Source organism: Sebastes fasciatus, chromosome 9 (genome assembly GCF_043250625.1).
Source record: "Sebastes fasciatus isolate fSebFas1 chromosome 9, fSebFas1.pri, whole genome shotgun sequence".
NCBI classification, from domain to species: Eukaryota; Metazoa; Chordata; class Actinopteri; order Perciformes; family Sebastidae; genus Sebastes; species Sebastes fasciatus.
In genome coordinates, this window is record NC_133803.1 from 20354195 (window position 1) to 20363201 (window position 9007).

General features: G+C 42.2%; 1 long non-coding RNA gene across 11 annotated transcripts in view; it reads left to right on the forward strand.

Annotated features, from left to right (window-relative positions):
- The window catches only part of LOC141774164 (uncharacterized), a 188862-nt gene that overhangs the window by 85838 nt on the left and 94017 nt on the right, over positions 1 to 9007 (forward strand). The window contains exon 6 of one of the 11 annotated variants that reach the window (XR_012595251.1): positions 5874 to 6390. The exons of the other annotated variants lie outside the window; for them this stretch is intronic. This is a non-coding gene — a long non-coding RNA (uncharacterized LOC141774164). Of the gene's footprint in view, positions 1 to 5873; positions 6391 to 9007 lie in introns of those variants that run through there. 11 annotated transcript variants of the gene reach the window in all.

Genomic DNA, 9007 nt, shown 5'->3' on the forward strand with positions numbered 1-9007 from the left:
TGTGTCTCACCTCTCTCTGCACACTTCAGGACTGCAGAGAGAATGCCTTTGCTTTAATGTAGTGGTGTATGTCTCTAGAGCTGGGATATTGACACAAGGTGGTTTTTGGAGTCTTTGTCTTACTGACGGTGATGTGGCCTTCCTCCTTCACTCTGTCCCTAGACCACGTCTGTCTGTCTCCTTCTTTCTGCCTCTCTTTATGCTCCTCTCCCCGCCCTGTCTGAACCCCTCTGTTGTCTCTGTAGGTTTCTTCTTCACTCTGCCATTCAGTCAATGTCAGGGACCATTGCAGTGAGAATAAAGGCCACTGGTTTCTCTCGCTTCATGATGAACTGTCGCTGTCTGACTGAAGCAGCCTCTAAAATTCACAGAGAGAGAGAGAGAGTGGAAAACAAACCCATCAACTATCAACAGCAACTGATTTGTGTGAAACTTTCACAGGCCTCGGCTGCAGGAGTTATTCTGGTTGAGAGAAGTGAAACCGAAAAACCCTGGCTGTTTGGAGGAAGGGTAGAGGGGTTTTGAGTCAAGGCATTAACATCAATTTGTCATCTAGATCCTGTACATGAAAAGGTCACCTCGTTATCTCTCACATGGTCTCACGTGGCATTCGTTTTCATCTTGAAATCTGTCTATAGACCACTGAGCCAGGGACGTAACACTGACCCTCAATCTGTAACAGGAGAGTAACCTTTAACCTCATGTTTTCTGCAAAGGCCATCCTGTCTCTGAAGCAGTGTTTCATACCCTCTGTGTGTATGTGTATCCATGTATGCGTGTATCTCTGTTTGTGTGTGTGTCTAAGTTCAGGCGAGGCTGTTGGCTGTTTATATGAAGCAGAAGAGTGTATCCATGCTGAAATGACTAATTGGGAAATATAGTGTACAAGCTCATTTGATGCACCAAGCAACTTATTCCCTTTGCATGAATAACTGCAGGTTTATACACTAAATATAGTTCTTCTGTGTAGCTGCTTCTTACTCCACTTGCAGCCAGTGTATTGTTGACTTTAAACCCAGTGATAGATTATGAGAATCACTACACAGCATTATGCTTTTTTGCTTTCTTGTGTGCATTGTGTTTTCTACCCTGAGGGACTTCTTCCCCCCTCCTTCTGCACCTCTGCTCTGGCTACTGCCACAAGCTTGGCATCAAAGGGCCGTTAAAGAGGCTTCTTCTAAATGAACTTGACAGCAAAGCCAAGGCGTGGTGATATGGGTGGACATGCAAATCAATATTTCACATCATCAGCCACTGGTTGGTGGAGAACGGGGACAGGATGACGAGGTGCGGGCCAATACTCTCATTGATTTAGACCGCAGAAGAAGTCAAGAGGGGCTTAGCGGTTGCATCTTACACTTGTACTAAAGGTATTGTGGAGGTAATCAAAAGCCAGGGATCATCAGGGGGCTGTTCTTTCTGTTTCAGTGCTGAATCCACATTCTGTCGTTCTGTTCTGCGGCAGTTCGGCTCTACAATTTACTGCAAGATGAGTTGGAGGCTGTTGATCACAGCGAAATGACATCTGCGCTTTGTTTATCCACCCATACATGCCATAACTGTCTGCAGCCTCATTGTAGAAAGAAAGGATCAGTGTGTAAGCAAAACAGATGGAAGGCGTATGTAAGCAAAGACAATTCCCCCCTCATTGAATCGTACCATTTAGTTCCTACAGACCGGCTAAGCAATGTGTCACCACACTAGCGCCGTTGATGCGGTTTGGCAGCCCCATGAACAGCAAACATGTCATTCAGTTGTAAATTATGTTACACGCAAGGTCACCTTGTGTAAAGGTTGAGAAGCAGGAGGAAATGAGCTGAGGGTGCAATTCATCTCTTCATGTCAGAGATATATATCACACGGTGGAAATCGAAACACATGCAGTTAAACTCCCAGATAACGCAAACACAAACATAGCACAGATGTCTATATTTATGAGCCTATTAAACCATGCATCTCAAGACTGTCAATCCTATGTTTATTGCTATAAATCATATATCGTAGTAAATTTCACTTTTATCTGCATCGCTATAAACAGTATCATTTGGTATTGATTTGTTATTAAAGGGATAGTTTGAGTGTTTTGAAGTCGGGTTGTATGAGGTACTTATCCATAGTATAAGTTTTACTTACAGTAGATGATGGGTGGCGTGCCCCCAGCATCGAGAAACAGACAGGAGCATCGGTACCGGAGCGAAGCAATACAGTGCTGTGGACGGGGACAGCAGAAAAAAATTATTTCAGCCGCCTAAAAGAAAGGCCCACCTACAACAATTAATATCTGTTTTAAGTGTACGCTATTATTAGAATATTTTCCGATGGCGAACTGAACTGAGAGAGAAAAGTATCTATACTGTTTTGTCATCTGAGCCTGCAGACTTTGGAGAGAGCATAGATAAGAAGAAAGGGCTGTTTGACGGCAAGGTAAAGCTGTACAAATATTCTAAATATAGCGTAAACTTAAACGGATATTGATTTTTTTAGGTGGGCCTTTCTTTTGGGTGAAAGAAACCTGAACTATTGCTTAAAGGTGAAGCACAATCAACGAATATAAACGCAGCTATTCAAACAAATTTTTGCAGAAGCAGTGCTGTATGTCATCCAGGACTTGGTATCTTCTTGTTGGCCCTGCTAAATCTCCGTCCTTGTGTGACTTTCAACTCCAAGCCATGCTCCCTCAAGGATACATGTCTTAGCATAATACAGACAGCTTAGGAGCCATTGAGACGTGGTCCCTCTACACCCATAGGCAGACACTGCCAGGCGAGGAATCCCCCTCCCCCAAAACCAGCTTGTTGCCAGCACAAAGCCAACTCTGTGCCTCTCCAGCTTTGGCACCCTTGACCATTGACTCTATCTCGTTGACACCTCCCCTCCCCCAGACACACAGGATACAGTGTGGCAATGTATGGTTCACATCTACTTTAGCAATCCTGTCTGTTACCATCACATTTAATGTCGATAGAAGGGCTGTGCAATGGGACATCTAGCATTCTCAGATTGAGTTGCTCACATTTTTATCTTTTTTTCCGCCAATATACACAGTTTTTATCATCTACTATCACCCTTTTGCTTGGTACCGTGCCAGATACGGGGAGACTGGCAAGGTCAAATCCATCCCCACGGTCCCCAGCTGGCACTAGCCCCAGTGACAAGGGTGTCTGGGAGGGGGAGATGTTTTCATGCTGGATGCACAATTTGTCTAGTGTTTACTCTGCTGTCCATTTGCATCACTGACTGTAGACCTGATTGACATCAACATGAAGCCGCAGTCACAGAATGCTACTCTTTTTTTTTTCTTGGTGAGCATCGAAATCTTCTCCTAGATTCTGCACATGATGCATGCATGATTTCCCAGCATGCAAACTTGCACAGTATCTTATTATACAGACCTTTCCTGGATGAAATCCACTCTCTAACTTTAACCATCACCACTCTACATGTCTAACCTAAACCCAGTGTTTTCCCTTTATTCATCCTGCAGCATCACACCGCCGTGAGTCCATGAACAAGGCATCAAGTGTCTGTGGTTAGTTCACATGTTTGTAATAACAGTAGGACAGTCCAGTGTCTGTTATCTAAACTGCTAAAGTCAGTTGAACGAGTGAAGATAACGTTGTTGGTGTTACGAACTCAGTAGAGAACGATGCGCTAACGAGCTGACGAAATCAGTGTTGTTGTGTTTTTAGCTGAGCTGGACCAGATAATATTCGGTTAAAGCAGACCGGTGATGCTGTTCGACCCTCATTGTTCCTCGTGAAGTTTGACAGAAGTGATGTACTGTAGCCCCGGTGCGTTTTATGTGGAGTGAGCACTCTGCTGGACTCCGTTTAAATGCTCCATTACTTGTCAGCAACTGGTAACTTAATGGTAACTTAGGAGGCAATTTGGCCTTGTGTGCTCTGATTAATTTGGCATGCAGTTAACACACCAGTCCTAATATTGTGTTAATGAAAACTCAACTCCTGGCATTTTCTCCTGGTGTTTGTCACCACTGTTTTGGAAGAAGGAAATAATGGGAGTAACAAGGCGAACCGGCTTTAAAAGTGACGTATTTTCTTCTTAAATAAGTGACGTGCAGTGGATCTTATTTATGCCGATGTGAAGAGGGATTCCGAAACGCGACTGATGAATATTTGGAAAAGTGACTGATAAATATTTGAAGAAACTTTAAAGTGTTAAATTTGTGAATGGCCCATCCGCCAAAGTAGTCAACCTAGGTGAAACCCTACTGTAACCTTAACCCAAACCTAATTTTAATCTTAAAGGAATAGTTAGACATTTTGGGAGTGAAAATTTTAAAAGCTTAGCGTGAAGAGATTGGTATCAATCTTCTCATCTAACTCTGGGCAAGAAAACAAATAAAACCGAAGTCTTAACACCCCAAACAGCTAAAATGCCGTCACTTTACATACATGTTTTGAGTCTGAAGGTTTTGAGACACATTGGTAGTGCATGTATACATGTTCATTTGCATCTTTTCACTTGCCAAACACTTCAATACATCACAGCATATTAATGCAGTGTTCGTACGTCATTCCACGTTGTTCTGCTCCTCACAGACGTCTTTGAAATAAACCCCTTAAATGTCATCAAAATTAGCAAAGACCCACTGCAGTATATGTAACCCATCTGAGCAAGATTATCAAGATACAAAACTGTGAAATCAGCTCACTGAAGATGCGCTTTTTCACACTGAATGCTTCCAAGAAAAACCCTAATCCAGTGATTTCAATCAGTTGTTTTACTGGGTTACAATCTTTCATCCTTTTATGTCACACCAGCATCTATATATTTTTTTTTCACAGCTCTATCAGAAAATATCAATCTGAGTGCATAGCTGGATGTGCTTATTTAATATTCAGGTTTGCTACTGGGACAGTATGGTCCTGTATTGTTTATTACATAAGCACAACAGGGCTCCTTAACCCTGCAAGGAAATGTATAGTCACACCTGATGATGAACAGGATGACCTGATTTCCTGTATCTCCAGAGACATCTGTGCAGATGAAGGAGCGCAGTGCCTCCATTTCCCTTCTTCTACAGCCTGTCATGGAATCAATCCTACCTTTAGATGTGCTCTCTATAGGGAATGAATCAGGGAAGGTGCTGTGGTTTAACCTTCTCTGTCTTTCTCTCGCTCTCTATTTCCATCTGTGAATAGATCTATCCATCCATCCTTATATGTTGTCATCCTTCCTCTTCGTCCTCCTCCGAGATTAGCTCTCTGCCTCTTTCCGCTCTCTCATGCCGACTTTCTTTCCGCCTCTCTCTCTCTTTTTATCTCTCCTTGTCTTCTCCTCCCCCTCTCCCCCTCTCTCCCTCTGTCTCTCTCCCCTGTCTTGGTAGCGCGGCAGCTCTTGGAGCTGAGGGACTATGATTAGGACAGAAGAGAACTGGCTGTAAGACAGAGACAAACTCAGAACTGGGTCATCATTGTTTCTGTGTGAGGGCCCGCTCTGCAGATGAAAAGCTTCAAGACAAGAGGAGCAAACGATGCTCAATACAGCACCGGGAGCCCCAGACATTTCTGGGCTACAGAAATACTCATGCGAAAGGGGGTATCGGAACTGCAACACAGAATTTATGTAATAAGGGCTGAATAAAACATACTGCTGGCCCGCTTTTCTATCTCTGAACCCTTCAAGTTAGTAATCACCCATTGGATGGCTATAGCGGCGCGGCAGAGATGCAGTGCACAATCACAGAGAAGTGCAGCGGTCAGGAAGAACAAGACAGGGAAAACCTTGGTTGTCACAGGGTAATAGTATTTTGACACTGATCGTCATTTTTCTCCTGCTCTCTCATGCTTTATCTCTCTTTCTTGTCCTCTCTGCAGTCATCTCTCTCTCTCTGTCTTCCACCCCTTTAGCAGACAGTCTGACAGGGTCTGTCCCACTGGCCAACCATTCAGCACTCATCATGCGCATCATTTCCTCTCATCATTCCCCCTGGTGTGCTTCTTCCATCTCCTCTGGCCTGTTCACTCGCCATCAACCACTCCCCATAAACCCTTTTATTTGTGACCGTGTGTGTGTTTGCGCATCACTGTGTAGTGTGTAGGCATAGCTATAATATAGGTATGCATACTATTACACGTAACCTGCTTCTACATATTGTTCGTGTCAGTGTGACTGCACATAACATTATCTCACCATACAGGATGTCACAGTGTGCGGTGTGGGGTAAAACGGGTTGTGTTATCAGTTTGAAACAACCAGAGCTTGATGATAAAATATAAACTGTCATGTTTTTTAAGTCAAAGCAGAAAATTATGGTTTTATTTATCGTTTCACACATCGCGTTGAGAGCAACAAGTATCTCACCACAGATTTCTGCCGTGACAACTTAACGTCTACTGCTGTTAGTAAGAGCCACAGTCTTTGGCTTATGTGCTTATTAACAGCACTACTTCTGTACTCTTAGCTGCTCCATTAGATGGCAATGTCTCTAAAATAAATTAGTTGAGCAATGTGACATAGTCATCCTTTCTTGATTCCCACAAATATGGCTTCAAATGGAATATCCTGCATTTGCATGTTGTTCTTGTGTTTTCTTCAACCTGATAGATTTGATGTTGCTTGTGTCAAACCTTTATTGCGAATCAGAATTAGTGGAGCCTTGGCCTACTTTCCAAACCATCGAGGAGCAAATAATCAGCCCGAGCTGAGGATTTGCCTGGCAGTCTCTCAAAACGTGGAAGCATCCTTTTTGCTGCAAGTGTTGAGTTTCACGGAGAGACTCTCAAGAGCGTTCAGTGTTGCTGTCACGGGGAGAATACTGAGACTTTTACTGCCATCTAGAGTGTAATCGCAGGCGGTTCATGAGAGAGAGCTGTGTGGTTAGAAAGGATTTCTAAATATGTTTAAATGATTTATACGTTATACGTGAAATGAAATAGCTCTACTGTATTCGTGCATGTCACAGGTCAAAACTTAGACATGCTTTATTTCCCTACTTTTAATATACTGATTACAGTATTTACTCCAACAGACAATATGATTTTTTACTTTTTTTCTTTTGTGGTCTCTTTCGCTGCCTCTCCGCCTCCTTCCTAGACAAGCCGACTCCTCACAGCACAGAAGTAATGCCAGAACAGTTCTCAGTGCCAGGAATTGCCCGGAGGTTTATAAATGAAGTACTTGTTGTTCCGAGTGTGGGAAGATTTTTCTTTTTATTATACAAATAACCCAACGCCAGCTAAAAAAAGAGAAAGCCAGGGATCATCAGAAGCTTAAAACTCTTTTGCTGTATTATCCACCTCATTTGATTTCTTCCTCATGTTATGAATTTTTCTTCTTTTGTATTCTGCCCTCTGCTTCTTCCGCACAATTCAAAATATCCCGGCCACTCTTCGCTTATTGTGTTCCACAATGATTTTTCTAATCACCATTTTTCATCTTGCTTTAATTAAACCTTTTATTGGACAGAGACACGGGCCATTATGCTCTCTATATTTCACAAAGAATGGATTTGAAAATGACTAATACCTTATGCTGACCTTTCTCAATCACTGCCTGCTGGCAAGGCTATGCAAAGCAATTTCACCAACATATTTATCTCATCCAAAGCACACCTTAGACTTAATCCTAATGGCCTTTTCATTAGCCTTATAATTGAGCAGCGTGGAGTGTTGAAATGTCTCTCAGCCCTATGTCAGATCCAGCCTAAACACATTAATTTGGGGTAGTTAAACCCACGTTAACCTCCAAGCGTAGTCACCAATCACGCACGTTCTCCCTACTTCATTCGTAATCTGACTGTGTGACGTAGTAAATAACCTGCTGAATGAAAAAGAGTCTGGCTCACATTTACATATCAGCTATGTGTGTCACAGGATTGGGGAAAATTTTATGTAATTACTCGGGTTGTCCTCAACCAAAGAAATTCTTAGTCGACTAACACTCAAACGATTTTGTCGACTAATCGATTAGTTGATTTAAATCTGTAAAACTGAGTTTCTCCATGAAGAATCACATAAAAGCACCACTTTAAATCTTGTGTTTACCAGAGATGTGCTCATACATTTCTTGGAAATAAGTCCTTCAGCGTGAAAAAGCATTCAAAAAATGACTAATCGACTAAAGAAATCTTTGTCGACTGAGACTCAAACAACCGATTTGTTGACTAAGAGGGTGCGGCCCTAATAATTACATTAATAAAAATAATATCATTACAAAATGACGACTGTTCTTTCGTTCAACTACTATAAAACACATCACAAATCATAAATAAATGAGTATAGTAAGTATTTAACTGTTTTATATGAATGTTAGACACACAAAAATCAATTTAACCAAGAGTAATCAGATTAATCTGATTCCTCTGTACCTGATGAAAAGCCAATTTCACTACTATTCCTAATGTAATAAAGCAGGAGATTTAAAGGTTGCTAAACTGTGTTGTAAGTCCTTGATAGGTAGAAATCATAGTTTCAGTTTTGGACTCTGCACCTGGACAAGAAAGCTGCGTGTGTTTTGCACATTAATCAGATAAATCTACCATAGGATTACTGATTACAGTTCGAAGCATGTGATTTTCCCAACCCTGGGTATTCATCCAGACATGGAAGATGATTGTTATACATCGCCTGCTCTGTATGAATAATAGGATCTAATCAGAAGCTCTTCATAATCAGCCCCAAGAGGCGTTCTCATATGTGCCCCAATTCAGAACAATGGTGTAAAGTTTGTGGGACGGCCAGTAGATGGCAGTACTTCCTCAGCTTGTCTAGACTGGCAGTGAACTCAATGAGAATATACCAGGGACAAAGGTCAAATAACACAGCGCAGTTGACCAGGAGAGGGTCAACACATAAATATCCCCGGGGACTTTCTCAAGTGCCTAGTGCGCCTACTTAGTGTGAGATTTTCCAGAGGAAAAGGCAGAAGTCCCATTTCCACCTCAGCAAAATGAAATCAGAAGCCCCTGGGATTTACTCTGACCTTCCTGGCTCTCACTGCTGCTGAGTGATTACTGAAATATAAGAGGCTAGAAGGTGTATTA